The 22,870-nt window shown below is 35.6% G+C and overlaps 1 protein-coding gene across 1 annotated transcript in view; it reads left to right on the forward strand.

The window, feature by feature from the left end:
* Positions 1 to 1,940: 1,940 nt before the first annotated feature.
* The window catches only part of LOC145687257 (neuropeptide FF receptor 1-like), a 432,839-nt gene continuing 411,909 nt past the window's right edge, over positions 1,941 to 22,870 (forward strand). The window contains exon 1 of the mRNA XM_081760733.1: positions 1,941 to 2,032. The gene's annotated coding sequence lies outside the window, so the exon portion shown is untranslated. The remainder of the gene's footprint in view (positions 2,033 to 22,870) is intronic.

The following is a 22,870-nucleotide window of genomic DNA, read 5'->3' on the forward strand; positions in this document are numbered from 1 at the left end:
TTCTATTGCTGTTGGAAATGCTATATAAGATTTATAAACGTTGCTTCCAACGTTGTTGGCTATCTACCTACGTCGACCCTTTAAAATAGAACTGATGCATAGGACAAAATACTTTCTACTCGTCCAAAGAACCTTCAAATAGTGTTAAGGCTAAAAAAGCAAAGCAATTGTTGTACTGAAAAGTATTGTTTTTTTATAGAAAAAATCTTCAACAAAAACATTGTTTTTTTTTTTTTCACTAATGCTGTGGGAGATTTCGCTTTGGTTCTTCTGTGACTTGCAACACATTTGCATATCGTTTCTGCGTGAACATCTAGTTTAATGTTCGGTGTGACTTGTCAGTGAAAATTTTCTTTCAACCATTTTTCCTCTTCGAAGTTGTTTTCGTTTTCATGGGTTTTGAAGGCCCTCAGTACCTAGGACACACTACGCACTTTCTACTTTCGTCACACTCGCACCATATAACAGAGCACAAACAATTTGCCATCTTGGAAATCATATATGTCTCCCATTGTACACCATCACTGTCTGCTCAGTTCACTTCACGATGCCGTTCTACTGCTCCTCACGTACTACAAATTTGCCCTAACACACTACCAACAATTTCCTGGTGTTTGTCATATGATCGTTGCAACCCAGACATCTGACGTATTTCCAACTCCAGACATTTCTATTACTTTGATAACCATTTTTATATTTATGTCAGGTGAAGCAACTCCTAAAATGTCGAAGATTATTTTTTCTGCAAAATTGTCACCTCAGCAGCCATATATAATCCCCATTCTCTAAGAATGAAACTTCTGTATTCAACACTGTACATAGCCTTGGTGTTGATATTGATGAACAAACAGTAATTATTTAAAGTAGTAAAATAAAATAAAATAAAATACTTTTGCATTTTAAAATATTGTTGTATGAATACTCTACATAGGCACTTCATACTTATGAATATGCAGGTATTTGTAAACTACATAAAACAACTTTAGGAAACTGGGGAAAAAGTATAAGTCAGAACAGTACAAATTTAGGAGGGATTTTTCGCTTCCAGATTTCTGGCTACCTTTTTTTTATTAAGAAGAGTTAAACAAGACTACACACAACCAGTCTTCTATATTTTTGCAGGGTTGTCAGAATATTAAATCATGTGATTATCCAATGTCTTTATTGTTTGATTTATTGAGGCCCAAATATTATGTTGTATAGACTAAGAACTTGAGATTCGCAAATGCGACGACAATTGAAACAATTGTAACAACAGGGGCATGATTAATTGATTAATTTGAATTGGATGTTCGTTTTCAGTATCTAGATTACAGGAAACAAAACTGCTACTTAAAGTTTTGTCTGAGAACTACTGGAAATTGTATCCAAGGCAAAACCACATTGGGGTTTGGCCGAGTGATTACATGTATAGAAAATGAACACTTTAGCTACTTGGCCACAAGAGGGGAATGGGATGAGAGTTAATCCACGGTCTAACAGTTTCCGCTTGTCAGTCTAAAGCTTTCATACTTGTAACATAAACACAGGGAATGAACTCGGTTGAGATGTGAGTATTCTTTGTTATGCGAAGTCAAGTTTGATGAATTACTTCAGCTCTGAAACTCCGTCGTGCATGTTAACAAACGAGCAATCAGAATGAGAGATCTATTCGTGACGCGAGCACATACGTTTTCGGACTCACGTTGAAATGTATCCTCCGTCTTGTATAGTTACGGAATTTAAAATGGACATTAAACTAGAAATCAATCAACTTACTACGGTTCTGTACAGTTTCATTCTTGTAATTTTCTCCGTATATAATAATAATAATAATAATAATAATAATAATAATAATAATAATAATAATAATAATAATAATAATAATAATAATAATAATAATAAGTTACAAGTCTTGTTATTGGATTTGGATTTTTGAGTTTAGTATTCCTTTCAGGAGGGGGCTATATGAGACTTGGACCGACAAGTTATCATTGGGTCAGAACCATTCTAACTCGCACCGGGAATCGAACCTGGGTCTCCTGCGACAAAGGTGAGTACGCTAATCATGGTCTTGTTATTGTCGTAAATTTAAATATGTAGTACAATTACAAACTAAACCAACTTTTCTATCAAGAGGTCATTATAACCAATCGATGTCTAGAAGTAAGTGAAACTTGTAGACCGATACAAATGATTAGCCACTTGTCATCGTCATTAAGAGCAACATGACAATTGGCCTGACTTTCTCTTCAATAATGCCTCACGTAAGTTTTGACCTTTAAAGGAAGAGGTTGGTTTTGTTTGTGTGTAAATTATATATATATATATATATATATATATATATATATATATATATATATATATATATATATATAGGGTGTTATGTTAATAACTAAATCGACAAACTTTAAGAGGTGATTCCCCACATCAAAATGAGAGAAAAAAGATCATATGAAACTGTGGGGAAAAGCGCATAGTTTTAGAGCTAGGGCTATCCAAAATCGCAAGAAATAGACATTTCAAAAGGCCCTATTTCGAATTCGAAAATCTGTGGATGGTGGTCCTTCTCAGTGTACACTAAGTAATGGGTATACAATCTAATAATGCATATTTGATTAATGTTTCGTCATCGCCAAAAGTGCCTTTCCATCGCCGTGACTGGTATGTGACCACGCAGTACACCAAGGAAAGTATGGTAGCATGAGAAATTGTGGTTAGTTTTGAAGAGTTTTTTTTTTTTAATTTGCCTAGGGAAATTACGTAGTTATGGGAGTAAAGGCACAGATTTGAAGCATCAATGCACTGTCATCTCTGAAAATATTCGTATTCTCAGTTTTTCAATTTATTGTCTTATACGTTAAGTTATACACCATAACATGTATTACTGATAGCGTAGATCGTTTTACTTTTTAAAATTGACTCTGTAGCCTGTTTGCCAAAACATTAATCTTCAGACATGATGTAGAGAGACGAGAAAGAAAGTTGAGTTGAGTTGGTTTTAGTTTAGCGTCCCTTTTAGCAGCGAGGCTATATGAGACGTGGACCTACTGATTAACGTGGAATCCGAACCCCATGAGCTCCCGAAGGGAATCAAACCCGGGTCTCCCGTGCCAAAGGCGCGTACGCTAACCGCTTTGCCACGGGGGAGCTCCGTGAAAGAAAGAAATACAATACCTGTAAGATTTATGTGATTCACTAAGAGACCGACTGAGCTAATAACTGCTACTAGAGCTTTTCACTCTTCAGGAATTTACTACGACATGTTCGCAGGACACTTGTCTATGTCCTAAATGTGTGCGTAAATTATTTCATTCGCCTCACTGTCCTTATTTGAGAATGGGAACTGATTACGCTGAAAGTGAATATGTTTCGCTGTCGTAAAGCAAGGGCGCAATAAATGTAAATAGGGTTATTTTTATTATATTAAACACAGAAGTATTTATTCCGTGTATAGCACAATATAATACAGTAACTAAGCAACATGATAATCACTAACGAACGGAGGATTTTCTCCAACTGGGAGAAGGGGGCAAAATACCAATATAGAGTATTTCGATATGCCAGAGTCAAAACGGCCCCGCATTAAAAGGGAAAGAGTCAAAAGAGCCTCGCGTCAAAAAGTTCCCGAATCAAAACGGCCCGGTAAATACGGTTCCACGGGTAAAAAGCCTGAGATCAAAGCAAGAGTGAAAATCAGGCGTACTCAAGGGGATAATGTTCCCTTTGTGTAAATGAAGGATAAATATTTGTGGTTATTAGTAACAAGTAAGAAATTTGAATGGTGGTACTAGTTCGTTTGGTTGTTGTTTGTTCTGCAACAATCGTTATCGCTTAAGTCGTTCTCCATGAAAGCTTGCTTGCACTCCCGTCTTTCTGAGACTGTATTCTCGTGACATAGCCCAATCAAACTGTATCTATTACTAGTATATATTACCCGCTTCACTGGTTTGAAATAATTTAAATGCACATCTTTGTATATCATGTATTTTATTGCCATTACTTTTTTATTGTTTATTGGAGCAAGAGCATTTACGCAGTTGTTAATGTTTGGTAACCTTCAAGCGTCGGGGCTGAAAATTGATTTAAATAGCACCAGAAATGTCATTGTTCATCTCGACAACCGCAAAAATTATAGATTCAACACTTATATCGGTCATTCTGGACCCTATATATATATTTCCCCTCCCCCATGTTGCGTGTCACGGCATCGGAAGAGACCCCCAAAATCGTAGATTCAGTACTAATATCGGTCACTTTCAACGATTTTTAAATATCTCTTCCTCCCCCTCCCCAAAGATGCGAGTTTGAATTTGGATTTACACACTATCGAAAGTATCACTGTAAATCTAAGCACCCAGAAAACTACAAATTCGACACATTTTCGATCATTTTTATATATCCTTTTCTCCCCATCCCCTGGCGGGGCTGATTTTGGATTTAAAGCGGACCGTAAATTTCACTGTTCATCTGAACAATCCCAAAAACTATGGATTAGACACTGATATTGGTCATTTTCGATCATTTTATTATCTCCCACTTTCCCAAGTTGCGGGGCTGTATTTGGTACTAAACGGAATCGGAAGTGTCACTCTTCATCTCAGCGACCCTAAGCACTACAGATCTGTCACTGATATCGGCCATTTTTATCATATTTATATTTCTACACCTCCTCCTCCTGCATGTTGCGGGGCACGGCATCGGAAATGTCACGGCTCATCTCAGCGACACCGGAAACCATGGATTCGACACTAATATGGGTTATTTGTGATCAGTTTTATATATTGTTCGTCTAAGCGACACATAAAACTATAAATTCGACACTGATACTGTCCATTCGAATTTCCCCGTTTGACCAGGGCTCCCATTTGACCAGGGCTCGTTTGACGCAGGACCCTTTTGATTCGACCATTTTGTCGCAGGTCCCTTTCGACACAGGCCCATTTGACACGGGGGCTTTTGAAACAGGGCACCTTTTGATCCGGGCCCGTTTGATGCAGTGCCTTTCAACACGGTCACTTTCCACCCGAGCCCTATTGAGGCGGGCCACATTTGACTTGGGCCCTTTTGTAGTGTGGTTCTTTTTGACCCGGGCCCGTTTGAGTCAGGGCCATTTTACTCGGGCACTTTTGTTGTGGGCCATTTTGACGCTTGGCCCTTTGACGCTTGGCCGTTTTGACTCATGCCCTTTTGAGACTGGGTCCTTTAGGTCCGGCGTCTTTTTACGCTGAGTCCTTTGGACTCGGGCACTTTTGTCGCGGAAACCTTTCAACCCCGACTCTTTTGACGCGCTGCACTTTAGACTCGGCCCTTTTGTACTGGTGCCTCTTGTCCCGGACCCATTTGGCACAGGGTCCTTTTGACTCGGTCCTTTTGTCGCGGGGCCATTTCGACCCAGGCCCTTTTGACGCGTAACCCCTCAGTTCTGTGCCCGTTTGACACAGGGCTATTTTGACTCGGGTTCTTTTGTCACGGATCCCTTTTGACCCAGGCCTTTTTGTCGCGGGGCCCTTCTGAACCGTTCCCTTATGACTCGGGCCCTTTTGACGCAGGACCCTTTTGATTCGGGACCTTTTGTCGCGGAGATTTTTGGCCCTGGCTCTCTTGATGCAGAGCACATTTTACTCGGGTCCTTTGTAGCGGGGCCCTTTTGACCCATTTGACGCTTGTCGTTTTGACCCATGCTCTTTTGAGGCTGGATCCTTTTGACCCTGGCTCTTTTGACACTGGTCCTTTTGTAGCGGGACCCTTTCAATCCGGGCCTTTTTGACGTGGGAATATTTTGACCCGTGCCATTTTTTAACTATATTTTCACCTCTCTAGGACATTTCTAAAAGTTCAGATTTCTAGATGTCACTGTCGCTCCCTTACGTGTATTTAACTCGGATGTTCTAATTCCTATTGTCCCTTAGTGAATCACATAAATCTTACAGATGTTGTATCTCATTCTTTCTCATCTCTCTACATCATGTCTGGAGATTAATGTTTTGTCAAATAGGCTACAGAGGTAATTTTAAAAAGTAAAACAATCTACACTATCAGTAATATTGAAAAAAACTGAAAATATGAATCTTTTCAGAGATGACAGTGCATTGATGCTTCAAATATGTGCCTTTACTTCCTAAACATTATTTTCCTAGTCAAAATAAAAACTCTTCAAAATTAATCGTAAATTCTTATGGAACCATCCCTTCCCTGGAGTACTGCGCAGTCACATACCCGTCACGGCGATGCAAAGGAAATTTTGGCGATGAGGTTTCAATGAGTGTACAGAGTATTCCGTGCAGGGTGAAATTCCCAGACATACCATCCACCGAGTTTTTGAGATATGATCTGATTTTATGATTGGTCCATAGTAGGCAAACGATAAGTCTTGAAAGGAGTGAACTTGTAATCCTTTGGAGTGATGTCGGAAGTGTTAAGGATCGTCAGGAGCATGATCTCTCGTACTCGGCAAAACACATGCTGCGATGCTTTCTTTCACTCTTATAAGTGAAGAAAACGTGAAATATGCTGTGATGAAATTCATAGCATCTCATGTTATTCTGAGCACAGAAAACATAGAGCTGCCAGTTTATAACACTTCCGACTTCTCTCCGAAGCATTGGTTGTCCACTATTGTCAAGATGTACCTCCTGACTACTTTGGACCCTTCTTGAAATCAGGGTATATCTGAAAACTCTATTGAGAGCATATCTGAGAATTACACCCTGTAGGGAATATCCTGTAAACTTATTGAAAATTGACGAAATATACACTTTTGGATTGTGTACGCGCGGCTTCCTTTACGCTGATAAGGACCACCATCCACAGTGAATAGAATTCAAAGTAGAGCCTGTTGAAATTTGGCTTTCTCGCGATTTTGGACTATCCTAGCTCTGAAACAATGCACTTTTCGCCATAGGTCCATATGAACTTTTTCTATTATTTTGATCTGAGGAATCACCTCTTAAAGTTTTTCGGTATAGTTCATTAACACCCTGTAATAACATTGCAATGATGTTGAACTAAGAAATGATACACTTAAACAGATTGTGTGTCTAGAGAATGTTCCATTATTTGTATTTTACTTGTATTTTTTTTTGTTTATTTTTGTTAAAAATTTTGTATTATATATATTTTTCTTTTTTTGCATATCCTAAAATTCAAGATTTGGTAAAGAGTGCTGTACATTTCCATGCGCCATTTTGTTCATTGTAAAAGTCCATCGAGCCTCAAAAGAATTGAAATTATCTACATGGATATAAAATATTGCATCCACATTTTCATCACGTACGTTTCCGATGCCATGTCTTCTTGGTATACATAATGAGACAACAGATATATACAGCTTATTTATTATATAACGACTTTGATTTCAAAGATGGTTTCTAATATAGTAATTGTAAATATATACTTTGTAGTATCGTGAATCTAAAAGAATCAAACAAATAACAGCTAAACACTAAATTGATACTTTCCTGAGTGCAAGTCAACTATGCCCCCCCCCAAAAGTCCATACAGATAAATTAAGAAATTAATGTCAAAAATATTAGACTTATTTCTAAAGTTCTCTCAAATGCCACAGTTCTGATAAGAAACTTGTGAATTTGGTAGTGTCATGTTAAGTAATTACAGAACACTATTTATTTTATATCACCTATTCTCTCTCTCTCTCTCTCTATCTCTCTCTCTCTCTCTCTCTCTCTCTATATATATATATATATATATATATATATATATTAGGGTGGTCCAAAAAATTTTTTGCGAATTTAATTGCACATAGTTGCTAATATTGTTCCTTTCCTACAAGTATATTTCACTGCAAAAAGTCAACTCAATTGGATAATATTTAGGAGTCGCTCAAGCGACACGAACTTGTGCCATAGGATGCATATAATTATGTCGTATACGAGACATATTGGAGGTTTAAAAATTCAATCCTTATAAACTAAATTGCACTTTTTGTCCTACAAAATGAATTATTTTTTATTCTTACTAAACTTGAAAATATATTTTACCAAAATTACCATTTATTGATTTCAAGATAAGTGAGATACCTCTAAATATGCAGTTGCTGTTCATTTTCAACAGGAAAAATAAGGTTATTAACGAAGTTGGTAAAGTGCTCTTTCGAGCGTCTGAAACACACTTTATGTGGTCCTCAACAACCTGAATTAGGCTCTGCATTTCACTTTTTTTCTTTGTTATTGACTCATTGAAATTGGACCTAAGGGCCACTGAACGATCAGCAGCATCGCTGACAACCTAAAGTGACTCGACGATTCGTTTCTTCTTTTGGAATTTGTCCGAGTTACTCCATTGCTCAGGATCACATTGGAACATGAAATTGCTTTCAACTCGAAGAGAACGTAAGGCGCAAAAAGAAGCTGAATTAATCAAATCATGAAGATTCTTTGCTTTTAAACGTGTCAGTCTGTGAGTTTTATGCCTCTTGAACTCCAACTTTCTTCACAAGCCTTAAGACGATTTATAATATCCCGCTTGTCTCACTTCTCATAGAACAGTGAGAGTGGAACTAACTCTGCTTCAAGATATCACAAGTGAGTTTGAAACTGGTTCATTGCAGATTCAGACACAGATTTATTGATTATGGCATATTGTTTGATCTGCTTGAACAGAAGTAAGTAGTTGACGGGGGCATCACATGTCTTGGGACACGAAATCCATGCTTTCACGTATATGAGACTTGCAAACAAACACACTTCCCGCAGATTTTTTCCCTCTTTGACTGTAAGCTTAAACATTTCGCGGAAAATTTATATTTTGAAGCAGCATATTACCTTTCCCATGCAACGAGCCATATGGTATGCACCTGGTGACTTGAAACGGTACTGCTTTGGAAATACACCAAGTATCAACAGGCAAAACTCTATCATTTCTTGATAGTCATCACGGGGAACATAGTTATTATCTTCCTTATGTATATACAATACAATTTTGTAGAAATATAACAACTTCATTTTTTAGTGTTCGTACATATGGCATGGAAAGGCGTTCGTCTTCCAGCGCCTTAAAATTATAATGCTTAAGGTTTGGTCAAAACTCTTGCAAACGTTGAAACAATGGAATATTTGGACATCTAGTATGTTCTCCAAAATTGTGGGAGGTGCATAATTAATTAGGTGAAATTTATCCGTATTTTAGACGATATCAATCATAAATATAAATCCGTTTCTCTTCCAGTCGTGAATTTATATGTCATATTTATACCTACACTAGAAACATTTCAGGCACGTAGCCAGGGGGGGGGGGTATGGACCCCTTCTAAACCAAAAAAGTGGAAAAAAATAACTAAGGATTAAACAAAGAGAAACGAGAAAAAGAAGAATCAGCGTTAAAAATAAAAACAGCTACAGCAAGGTTTGGTTACTCTTTTTTATGAGCAGCTTTGTGTGGAAGAAACGAGGGGTATAAGTTAAAAATGGATATTGTTGTAACGGGGTTATTCATGTCACGGACCCTTTCTCCCCCTATTACGAAATCCTGGCCACTTTAAATGTTGTTTTTGGATGAAATTCACAAACATTGCACAAAACAACGAAAAGGTCCATCACCGCTTAAATGCAAATACGTTCAATACTTCAAATAACAGGTGTGAAGCACAATTGAAGCTTTGAGCGACCTCTAAATATTTTCTTACTGCGATGATTCTTTTCATTCAGTATATTTAGACCCAGTGATTTATTTGTGAATTTTGTAGAAGGGGGGAATATTTATGCAAGATTGTGTTCCGTATAGCAGAACAACTTTAAAGTGGGGTTGGGACAACGTTATTTTTAAACCTACTTACTTTGAAATTATGGTACTGGTTTAATAGGAGAACCCCAAGTTCATCATTTTTTACACTTTTTTAAAAATAATTTTATGATAAATACGGATAAGTACGTTAGAGGAGTTTGGTTAGGTAGGTTAGATTGCATGCGTTAGTTACCTTACTACTTTTTGTCCTATTGCTGAGGACAAGTGTAAAGCATTCAGCAAAAGCCCTACAGTTGCATTGCAATCTGCACACCTTGTCATAACAAGTGTCACACTCCTACGTAAAAGGGTTTTGCTATGACAAGTAATTCTTTAGTCTGTTTTAATTTGGTCCTTAAAGACCAAATTTCCCGCCCGAACAATAAATACAACAAAAGGTAAGAGTTTACTTTGGGCAAAACAGTAATAGGTGCACATATACTTGAGCCTAATTTTATTAAATAGAAGGGGAAAGACGCTACTAAATGTCATTCCTCATTATCATAAATAACTTTTAGTACCATTTTGCTCCTTGTACTTAATAAAATTAGATTCAGGGGTTAGTGCACTTATCAATGTTCTGCTGAAAGTAAACTTTTGGCCAACAAAACATACTGGCATTAAAATGAATCCAGAATTGAACAAAGACAGGGTTAAGCTGAAGCATAATTTACGACATGTTATCTAACACTGTCTTTAGAAATTAACAATATTCTCACGCCGTACCTCACTTTAGCAATACGTAGAACAGTATAGCAATACGAGGTTGTTTTACATCGGATACCTTCTTTTTCCCACTTGGTTTGTTGGTCATGATGTCCATTTTTTATCCAGCTGATGGCATACTTTTCTGCATTGAACGAGGCAACATCTGGTCCATTAACGTTTATGAAAATAATAAATTCGAGGGTTTTTACAGATAAATGGTTTCTAATATCAGTATGTTGGAAGTTTAAGCTGGAAAAGCCTCTCTCACACTCTCCAGAAGAAACTGGAAGAACACTGATCTCCATGTTAAGATTTTGTAGATTTGGGCCAATATTAGGTTTAATCTTATGCTCTCGAAATTCCTGCATAATTTTAGCTGAATCATCAGAGGAAAATTTTAATTCTTTTATTTTTTATTTTATTTTATTTTATTTTTGAAATTTGCATTACTTCTTTATCGCCGTTTAACTTTCTTGCAGACAATTCTTCTCGCCAATTGGATTGTAGCAAAATCTCTGCCTCACTGAACGTTTCGAGCGTATGTTATCTGCTAGACCCTTGCAATCTTATTTTCTGGTACTTCTCAAGAAAATTGTTTAAGGGTTTTGCCAGTGAGACTCCACAAAACTGACCAGTTTCTTCAAACTGACGTAATTGTTCCATGGAGATGCCCCTTTTTCTTTCAACGCTTCCAGAACGTTTACAGTTTTTCAATTTTGCTTATTATCTGCACAAAAGATGCAGACCTTTCTTGTAGAAACAGGCTAAGGATATGTAGAGGTTCCAGCGCATCTCGGATCATGGACATTTCATAAACAAAGTTCCACTTAGTGACTTTTACGTACAGATCTGAAAATATAGCACGCTGCTGAAAGCTTCTCTGCAAATTTGTAGAAGCTTCTCGAAAGTGTTCCACTAGCGCAGGGTAGGACTTCCGCAATGCTTCTACTGAACGGTATGAAGAGCCCAACCTAACCACCGTACATCAAAAACTTTAGTAATATTATACAAGCGAATACTTAGTTCTCGTGATATTAATTCGATTTCTCTCCTGTTTTCGGGGACATTGAGTAAACACCGTGCAATTGCTCTACAAGGCTTTGAAAATGAACCATATCTGAAATCGTATTTACAACGTTGTGAACAGCCAGTTACAGCTTATGACATGCAGTGAAACACAATAAATTGGTGTCTAATTGTCGCTGGAGTAAAGAAACGGCACCATTTATTTCGCCTTGCATGTCATTTGCGCCATCAATACAAACTGCTATAAATAATCCCCGTAATATCATTTTGGAAAGATTCACACTTTCACATATTTTAACTATGGAATCACAAACCTCTCTGCCTATTGTTACCTATAACTCAAATAAACCTAAACATATATTGCTACATACCTGATTAACTACAATACGGATGTACACAATGAGAACAGATTTATGAGACACAGTGGAGGATTCGTCCATCATTAGCGCGAAGGGTTCATCTTAATTCGCAAGATACTGGGTCATTTTTCGTTCATTTCTGTAGCTACAAAGTCAGTATTTGAACACGTAACATTGGAATAGAAAACTTGTTCGAGGTTCATTCCATTTATTTCTTACTATTTAATACGATGCATGGTAAACGACAAATGATTTTGCGCAATAACATAGGTAGTTCTAAATATCACAGTTGTTTTTTTAACACGAATTTCATTTACAATTAACACGAAAGCCTCTTACTTTCTTACTTTGTGTACCGAAATTACTTGCCTTTTAATCGTCAGGAGCTTTTCCTTTATTAAAATATAGTCTAATATCCATTTCCTTATGTTCTTTTTAAAGTGCTTGTCAACGAAGAAACTACCAACTCATAACTGCAGTGACTGCTCACTAATAACTGAAAATGTTTTTATTATTATTATTATTATTATTATTATTATTATTATTATTATTATTATTATTATTATTATTATTATTATCATTATTATTATTATTATTATTATTATTATTATTATTATTATTATTATTATTATTATTATTATTATTGTGCTACTCAGATGAAGTATGATAATAATCAGTGGTTTCAGCTGCAAGACGTTTCTTCGGGAAACAATTCTATAAGCAAGACCAGCATAGCTCGCGACAATAAACACACTAAAAAAGTAAAGAATTGTTACTAAAATATGGTGTTGAATTATTGTACTTTAAAACAGATTGTATAACCTTAGAAAGGTGGAAAATATCTTCCCAGGCTGGGAAGATAGAATTAAACCTAGAGACAGGGAAACCAAAACTTAGAAGGGGGGAAATTCCCAGGCTTCCCTGGCTACAAATAAATCCCTGTTTAGACCACATGGATCAAAATTGGCAACTATGCGTTTAGATCAGAGATATCTTTTTCTTTACCATTCTATGCTTGACCACCATTATATATATATATATATATATATATATATATATATATATATATATATATATATATATATATATATATATACAATGTTATTACAAATGATTTATCGGGTCTTGTATGAATGTATTTCACAAAGTATTAGCTGCAAAATAATGATTGATACATCGTTTGAAAAAGCACATTTTCAAGTTTCTTACACATCATTACAAATGTTCTATGTGTGATCCTCGTGTTACGTGACACATATCTATACGGTAGTCAAGCTCAGCCCGTACACGTTCGAGCTCTCCACTGTTTTCTCTGAGACAGGCGGTGCCCAGAGCTTTTTTCTTTACAGAAGCACTCTCTGACCTTAAACTGTCGATATCATCGCAAAATGCTTTGGTGTGTTGGTGGTTGTATGTTGTACTCTCATCGGATCGCACGCTGCACGGTGGTGACAGATTATGTCTCTGCATATTTCATCACACAAAATGCTTTCTGCTGATTATTCTCCATTTTACACACTGTTATCACGCTGCCACCTGGTGAGTCAGAACGGAGCCTGTAATTACATAAACAAAACTTTAAAGTATGCTCTTTCGATTGGTTATTAGTGCAAATAGGTGGGCAATAAATATTTGAAGTTATAAGACTTTGAATCATTTGTAATAACCCAGTATATATATATATATATATATATATATATATATATATATATAGTGTTAATGTGTTCCTTTTTAATTCTGGAACGCAAGAAGAAATTTTATCCATACTTGGTACGCATATAAACTATGATCCGGGGAACATACTGTGGGGATCAGCACCCCTATGGGTTGGGTGGGAAGGGAGTGGCATGTAGAAATAATTGAAAGGACCAATAGCAGTATCTAATAACTAATTTTCGGGTCGCAAAGATTTATAATGACAATTTCGATGCAGTTTAGGTACAAATTTAGCCTCCATCGGCATAGGGATTAAAATACCCCTAGGAGAGGAATGGGACGAAAGTGACATAAAAATAAATTAGTGCTAAAAACACAGTTTTCGAGGTCATTGAGATGAATAATGACACGATTTCCTTTAATTACAAGTTCAGCTGCTTGATGACCGAGCTGATTGGTCACAGTTCCGGAGACACTTAAGTCCAAGTTCAGTCGAATAGAACATTAAGCGGATAGATGTTCTGCAGTTTTTGAAAACTTCTGTGTTAAGGGAGTAGGAAAGTAGAAATTATGTGATTATCTTCGCCACACTAAAAATGATGCTATGTGTTGTTTGTGAACGTATCGCAGGATAATGTCTGAGCTGTTTGAAATGAATTTTTGAACATAGTGTTACGATACTATTCGTCGGAGGTCCCTGGTTCGATTCCATCGACGAACTTTTGGATTCACGACATCTACTTCTCTGGATTATTTTATCTTTTTCTTCGGAAAGTTCAATTATGTTGTCTCAAGCTTCTTAGAAGTGTTTTTGTATACCTTTGTGTTTTATTAAAAATAAGTGCAATATCGAATTCCTTTAGCCTCATATCAAGTCAATATCCTTGTTTGCTTCCTTACCTTTGTGCAGTATATCAACTTTCTACTTGTATCTGGCTACGTTTTCATTTCTTGGCAGTGTCACTAAACTGCGTTTAAAGACATTGCTCACATTCTACTAATTTATAAATATTTCAGGCGCCCAGTTAGTTCTTCTCTAACTAATTCAATAAGTTGCCTCAGCCAAAAGTTATTGTCTAGTAACTTCATCAACAATTATTGTTAGGCGTGCATTTTGTGTTTTCTCCTTTTTTCTAAGGTTTAGCTTCGCACTTAAAATTCCTCAAAAAATACAACCCAGGACTAGGATGTGAATTTCCCAGCTTGTAAGGTCTTCAACTCTCAAACGTTTTAACTTATATAAGGTCACAAACACGGTGTTATGAGAAGGTAAGTTATAAATTAACCATATTTAGTATTAAAGAAAATCAGGAAGTATGGTTTTAAGCCTCAATTCAAAAAACAAAACTAATGGTAAGTGTTTCTCGGGGTACTTCGTTTGGAGTTGGGAAAAAAGCAACCAACTAGAGAGAGAGGCGAAAATGGAGTATCAACCATTAATTAAAGTACAGTAGAAACGTCAAAACATCAAGTAAATACGCCAGACTTATCGTTAAATAATCTAACTTTACCTTTCCTTATCTGCTGCACTTTTAAAAATGCAAATTTATATACAAGTTATAATTTCTAAATACCTATAAGCTACATTTCCCTTAGTCTTTATTTGTTGTTATCTTTCAAATAAAATTCACTTTCATATTCCAGCGTAAGTTGCTGGTGTTAAAAAAAGAAAGAAAACAACCCCAAACTCTAGTCATCTACCAGTCTCATAATGATCAAAGAAATAAATAAAATTAAACTAAACAACTGCTATTTAAACATGTTTCAATAGTATCTACTTAAAGCTGGGTTTTACGAAATATTTTCCCTTAATTTAAACTTCACGTAGGAGTATAATCAGTTTATTGCTTAGTAAGCCCTGCAAGTTGATGTATGTCAATATCTGAAGTACGAAACTAAATTTTCGATATCTTTTATTTGTTATGAAATTAGTGGATATATTTTTGGCTTAAATTAATCTTTCAGTAGATCTTTTATCTGAGTATTCATAATTGATTTAATGCAACCAACTGTTAAAAGGTGACTATTAAAATTCTCTGGTAATCTGCTAATGGGGAAAGCGTATATTTTAACACGCTTCTCACTATCATATTACAATTTTTGTCAAGATAAATTCAAAGGAATTATATAAAACATACAAGGAAAACAATATTTTTTTTTATTTTTCATACTATAACTAACTAATTCTTAGTATTCACGATCCCAGCAAAGTATTTAACACAACATCTAATCTTTGTTTATGCGACACCAAAACTTATTTTCCTAGCTCTTACCATTTCTACATAGCAGAAGTGAAATTTCACACAAATTTGGGACAGGATTTCATTTGCACTACACATGAAATAAGTGGGTATCTTACAGTAAATCCGAAATCCACGTTTCATATAGCTTAATACTAAAAATATATATGAATCACCAACCATCCAAAATTAACTCATTACTGTGGTTTGACTGATTTTGGAAATTATATGTCTCAATGATTTTTTTTTTTGCTAGTCCGTATTAGCTCTCGGGATGACACCATTGCTGTTAGGTTGAACTTTTAATTACAATTAGCGCTACATAAGAGGAACCATAAAAATAGTTCATATTACATCTGATGAGACAATTATTCTTCTCTAAACAGTTTCTGGCAAGAGCAACTCTTCTTTCTCATCGTTTAATGCACCTACAAATATACGAGTAGTGAAACTCAACAGGCTGGGACTGCACCCATGAAATCAACGTATCATTTGGAATTCCACGGCATAAAAGTGGTGGGAAGTCACTTAACAATAGTTTCGTTAACTGTGGAGAAGTGGTGAAAATGACTGCTTACAACGGGAAACATTCTGTAAAATAAACCTCGTGAAACGCGTCGCTGCAGCAACATCGTGAAAAATTATGGAAGCGTTAACCAATATCGAAGAGAAATGAACTCCAAGGTGCACCTGAATTTGGAATCAGTTAATGCAGTAGGTCTTGTGATTTGAGAGGTGAAAGTTTATTTTCCATAATACCTTATTCTTTTCCACAATTTGAATCCGAGTGAATCTCTCGGACTGTTTAAACTATGAGAATATGTTTTAAAGAAGTGTAAAAACGACGAACTTTTTTTTTTTTTTTTTTTTTTTTGCATCCAGCACTATTCGGATGAAACTGAGATCCATATGAACAAAAATGTTAGTTGACAACTGTCAGTGTTTAGTCACAGATAATTCTCGACTATTGAAGTCACACATCGGTCACAGTTCCGACAATGATTATATGCGAAGGATTTTAGGAATGCAAATTTTGGAGAACACTTTTAATACTGTTTGATGTTGTGTAATCTTGTCTACTATTGAGCAAAATGAATTCGAATAATACTTATCCGAACTATGCCATTACGGGGAGGGAAATCTTGGATCAATAATTGCTAAACAGGTGATTGGGAAGAAGATATCCGAGAAAACGGCCAGACTAGCTTCGCAATCTCTGAAGCTATACCTATTGACGGTGTGGTTACTTGATGGACAAGGTCCGGGTTTTCTAATATTTTCCTCCAATTTCACACAAAATTCTATAGAAAAGTTATTCTAATAATTTTGAAAGGCGTTATAGCTATTTCAAGTCTCATATTATCAAAAGTGGCTTAAACATTTGCACTCACATTTTCTCAAATATGATGATACATATAGGAAACTATAGTTTATAAAATATTGTAAACTAAATGAAGTTCCCTTTTCCAAATATCTCGTGAATTCCCTTTAATATATATTAGTTAATTAATAGTTCTTTATATTATGTTAGAAGCATTGGAAACGCTTAAATTTCCAACAACATGAGACTTTTCTTCATTATATATACTTCTGTGTTAGATGGAGTATACATTATAACATTTGATGATCTTGAATTGAACTTCCTGGAATACATTAAAGAGAAAGCTCATTTATGAGTTATTCGTGATGATCATTAATTGTATAAAATATTGATTGTATAAATTATTATGCCTCACGTCCTCCAAACAATCTTCCACTTCATACTAAATTACTAATTGACTCTTACCTTTGAAGGTGTTTTGTATTACACAAACTTCCGATAATTGCATCATGTAAGCTACAGACAATTCGCTATTCTTCTAAGAAGACAGAGAGGATAATTTTACCAAGAAAACACAAGGTTTGAAGAATAGTGAAAATCATGCTGGGTGAGGTCAATAAATTAGTGTCAAATATCAATAACGTTGTATCCTTGGATTTCTGCCGTGCCGTTCTCTTCTTCATGTATCTGAACTGCATACCTACTTTTACTTTATTTTTATGTGCCTCAAATAGTATTTCTTCCTTTTATTACTTTTACTTCTTTAATACATTCAAAACATTATATGGTTTCCAAGGATTATTTGTTCAAACACTACATTGTTTTACTAGCCACATCAGAAGCTTTGGAACTGTCTTTAATATCCAAAAAATGATATGCTGGATTTCCACATGGAGCATTGCATACACACCTTACACCTTATGTTTCGAATTGAAAAAACAAAAAAGATTAAACGTTATAGTACGGAAGGTATAACGTCGTTCGCTTCCCGTTGTAGTGATGTTTATGGGGAGTGGCCAGCTTTGTTACTCGTGGCTCGCTGAGTGCAGTAGACGATGGGGGGTGATTGACTACTCTCTTACTACATCCCCAGTGACGATCAGGTAAAAGCGTGGAAAGTCAACGACGTTATACCTTCTGGACTATAGTCAGTGTTTTATTTTGCAGCCTGTTGATTCTAGTCATATGCATTTAGGCTGACTGAATGTTGATCGGAGGAAGGCTAACCATGCCGAGACACAGACAAGTAGGACAAGATTATGATAGAGAGGCCTGAGCACATTGACTGTCTATCTCAGTCACAACGTTGGAGAGGCTTGTCTAGTATGTGCTCAAGATAATATGAAACACGAAACTTTCTTGCATTGGTCACAGTTCTGAGCTTCGGCTCAGTTGTCCTCTTCTTTGGTCATAATATCCAGCCAGGAAGTCCTGATTAACCGCAGGAAACTTAAACAACATTATACAGGCCTCTAGGCTTTATGAGGTTAGACTTGGAACAAACGATAATGAAATGAAACAAATATGCTAAGCATTTGGTAGGAATGTGGTAAATGATATGCAGACATCACATCATTCCCAGAATGAACCTCACTCACACTAAACGTACATAAGATATAGACAACGAGGTACCAAAGGATGCTATTGAGGTCCATATGAGACAGATTGTAACCAGATAAGTGAAGCATATGAAAAATAAATTGAATGTGCCTTAGAAAGAGACACGAACATATACTTGTCTTCCCAGAAGAAAGAACAGTTTCTGTATAGGGTGTTGTCGTGTAATAAGAAGTGGATAATTATTATAAATCACGGTAATTTAATCATTGGTTGATATCACATGAACCCACTTCCAAACAAAAATTACGGTTGTATTGATGGAAAGTTATGCTCTGTGTTGGTCAGCTAGTTGGGACATCGCGATCGCCCTCGCAGCAGTTGGGATGTGTGCATGGTAAATTGAAAAGGTGAAAGCAGTGTTAATAAATAGTAGAGATCCTATTCTCCTTTCGGACAACGCGAAGCCACATGTTATTAACATCACTCGTGATAGAATTATCCGAGTTGAAAACGTTTATACACTCACCATACTTTCCCGGACATTACCATTTGATACATGTTATATCTTTGTAAATGATGTTTTCGACGAGATAACCAACACACTGGATGACACTGTTAGTGGTCGTTTATTTGAGTTCTAGGAATGTGGAATCGATAGTCTGCCAAGGCATAGGGCACACAGAATTACTGTTAATAGGAACTATTTCTGATTTTCTAAATGTGTATTAAATCATGATTTTCCCTTTATCTTTACAGGTTAAAACCCGAAACATGTTTTATATATAATGAATTAATAATCGTGAATTCATCTCAATAGAATAGCAGTAAATCAAAATGAAACGAAAATTGTCCGTAAAATCGATCTTAATGAATATACATATATTAGAAAGACATAATCTTCAACATAGTAATGATGATAACTTCAGCAGTAAAACATCGCTAATTTGAACTAATTGAGGAATAAGTTGACCAGATTAACGAAAGTCTGGATTAACTGCAATAACCTAAAATAATAGTACAAAGTTGTTCAAAACTCTATTTATAGCAACAAACATGCTTATTAATGTGTATTTAAAGGACATAGACCTAAATACATGTACAAATTAATTTCCTAATTATTCATTGCATTTCACTCCCCGTGGAATATATATTCAGCCACCAGTAATGACCAATAACAAGTTATTGGTTTATGAACAGCTTAATGTAATAATACAAACATGTGCCAGGTTTTGAGATGTTACAACCAGAGTGAAATGAAAGAAATACCGCTTGGATTGAACTATATTCACTTCCGTTAATCTGTTGGGAGTTTCAATAATATCCACACTAGTAGGCAAACACGGTACTGTATTCTTGACCGTCATGGAGTAACGTGAAGAATGCGACTTCCAACCACAAAACCTTTTAGACCTTGCTTTATGCCTTTATAACTACCCTGTCCAGATTAATCAAAGTTCAGCTAATCGATGTCCACGGTTACTAGGTTTTACTGTATTTAATAGATAAATTGTTATATTTGAGCCCAGATAGGGATATTACATGTGCACTTGCAAGAACAACTACTAACGTTTCTAAACTTCGTAGAATTTCCTATAAAGGTAGTAAAATGCTTAGATTAGTAGTAAATAAAGTCACTGGAGAAATGAACATGTTAAATATTATTTGGATTTAGTAGCGGAAATCGCATTTTTTAAAATACTATTTTGAATTTCATATTTTGATAGACATACTTTTATTTCAGAATACTTAATGCCAAGTTGTTCTTCCTTTTTCTATGTAAGGCTTACAGATACACACAATCGTATATATATATAATATGGATATAGATATATATAACTGTAATAACAATCAAAAAGTTTCTTAGAAACCGAAAAATACCATGACGGTCTCCTGCAAACCAATGTGGTAGAAATGAGGTCACGATATGAAAAAATATTGAGAAAACCTGCTGTGGACGATAAGAAAAACAGCAACACTAATTACTTTGCCCAGTTTGTTCTACGCATCTGCGTTGTAACCTTTATTCTCACATTTCTCAGAATTACCAACTATTAATATGATTTCCTGTTTGAAGCTCCTCAGTTGTTATTAAAATCGGCTATCGATATATTTATTTTGTCTTACTGAATGCTAAAAATATACAGTATTGAAGTTTATTTATTTTATACATATAACGTAGCAATCCTATTTTATAGGTCATTAATTAAATATTCAAGTTTCACTTCTGCTAGAACAAAATGCTTAAAGTAATGAGTTTTTTAATCGCTTTTATTACAAAATGCAAAAAAATGCTAATAATGCATTGGTAGAATACAATGAAAAATCAACTTCTAAAATACGATGTTCCACGTCCATGAAATCGTATAGTACAACTCGTTGGTTATATACTATATATATAATCAGGCGCGCAATCCAGTACACTGCAGACATAATGTACTGATTGTGTCCAAAATAAATAAATAATTAATAACTATTTCCGTATGATGTGGAACTTTTCTCAAGTGTTACGCAGCTAACACTCTCCAATGGAGAAGAACGTGGAGGAATCAGACGTCACTCGTGACATAAGTAATCAAAGTTTCTCGGGTTCAGACCGGGTTGCGTCAAATTGAGCTCAAAAAATATTAATGGGGGATAGACCTAGTGATCGTGAGGCCCCAGGTGATTGACGAATGCCTTACAGAATGCCTAGCTTCTTCTGTTACACAAAATCGCAATTTTAATCAGAATATGCATACAGTCTGTTCATTGTTTCTCCAATTCTAACCTTGCGTATGGAATGTATTCTTCTCTATCCATATATTCAAACATATCTCCCTCTTTTCTCTCAGTGCCGTCCGTCACGAACTCACATGGCATGAGAAAAAAGATCGATGTCTTGGAACAAGATGTAAGCGCTCTACTAATAAGCTATCGTTACTACCTATAGGTTTGCTGTTAGTAGTCTATTTAAGCACTTAAAAGAGGAAATTAGTCATTGGATTAGTAAAAGAAGAACTAAAATTGACATAAAACTTAGCTAATACTTTAAAACCATATGAACAATTGCATGTAATTACTGAGAAAGAAAGGAAATTGATCGTTGAAGAATACACACTTTTTTCAGTAGCTTTTAAGAAAACGTGTTCAACGTCAAACCAGATGTATAGTTAGGCCTCACATGCTCTCTAGAGAGAAGGCTCTGATTTTTGCCGAGGCTTTGCACTTTTAGTGGGAAGAATGATCATACGAGGGCTATATCGCAAGTGTTTTTGCTCCACTCTACCATTACAGTCTTTGTCCACCACAAAATCTACATATTGACAATTTCCGCCACATTTCAGACGGTGATGTGTAGTCTTCCTTACTTGATATGATGTGCAGTTTTTAATGGAGAGAAATGATGCAAATAAAGGAGTTATTGAAGCTATGTGAACATTTTGTAACAAAAGTTTTATTTGGGCTTCAAAAGAGCGTTTAAGAAGAGATAAATGAAACAGACACTTTACACGCTATAAAACTGGTAAGCATTGTTCGTTTTTTTTTTAAAAAAGTTTATCCGTCCCTTTTCAGCAGCGAGGCTATATGAGACAAGACTTTCTAGATTAACATGGAATATTAATCAAATGTACTCCTGCTAGGATTCCTATACTGGAGTCCAGTATACTAGCCATTTCGCTTCAAAGGAATCAAACATTGTTCTTTAATGACCCAGAACGGATTTACAGTCTACCAGTCTCAGTCTACAGTAGACCCAAACAGTCTAAATTTAACACCCTTGGAACAAAAGAGAAATTTTCGGCAATATCCACAGCCTGAATATTACTCACAGTTCACGTTGTCTTTATTCGCTTTCGGGAGAAGGGTATGAATATTTTATTCATCCTTTATTCATACTTTTGATTTTTCACTCATATCTTTGTTTAGAAACATACATTTAGTTTATGTAGACAGTAACTTACGTTTCTTCTTGAGTTGATACTCCAGGTAATACTGTTATTTTGTGAGCATGCCTACCTTGTTTGGAAACAGCTTCTCAACGTGACAAAATCATTTTATATTTAGTAAGCATGTAAATCTGATTAGCACATTGTAACGCTCAATTCGAAAGCTTCTCTATGCGTTTCTCTAGGAACGGAAGGAGTATATTTCGTCACAACAGGAATGAGTTGATGAAGGGTGCTTTAGATGAAGCAAGCGGAACGGGATGAATTAAAAAAAAATAAAAAAATAAAAATAAAAACAGACATAACTAATCACTCGAGGACGTAAGTTGGATTGCCTATGCATTTGCAAAATAA

This window comes from Thermobia domestica, chromosome 6 (genome assembly GCF_964235325.1).
Source record: "Thermobia domestica chromosome 6, izTheDome1.hap1.1, whole genome shotgun sequence".
NCBI classification, from domain to species: Eukaryota; Metazoa; Arthropoda; class Insecta; order Zygentoma; family Lepismatidae; genus Thermobia; species Thermobia domestica.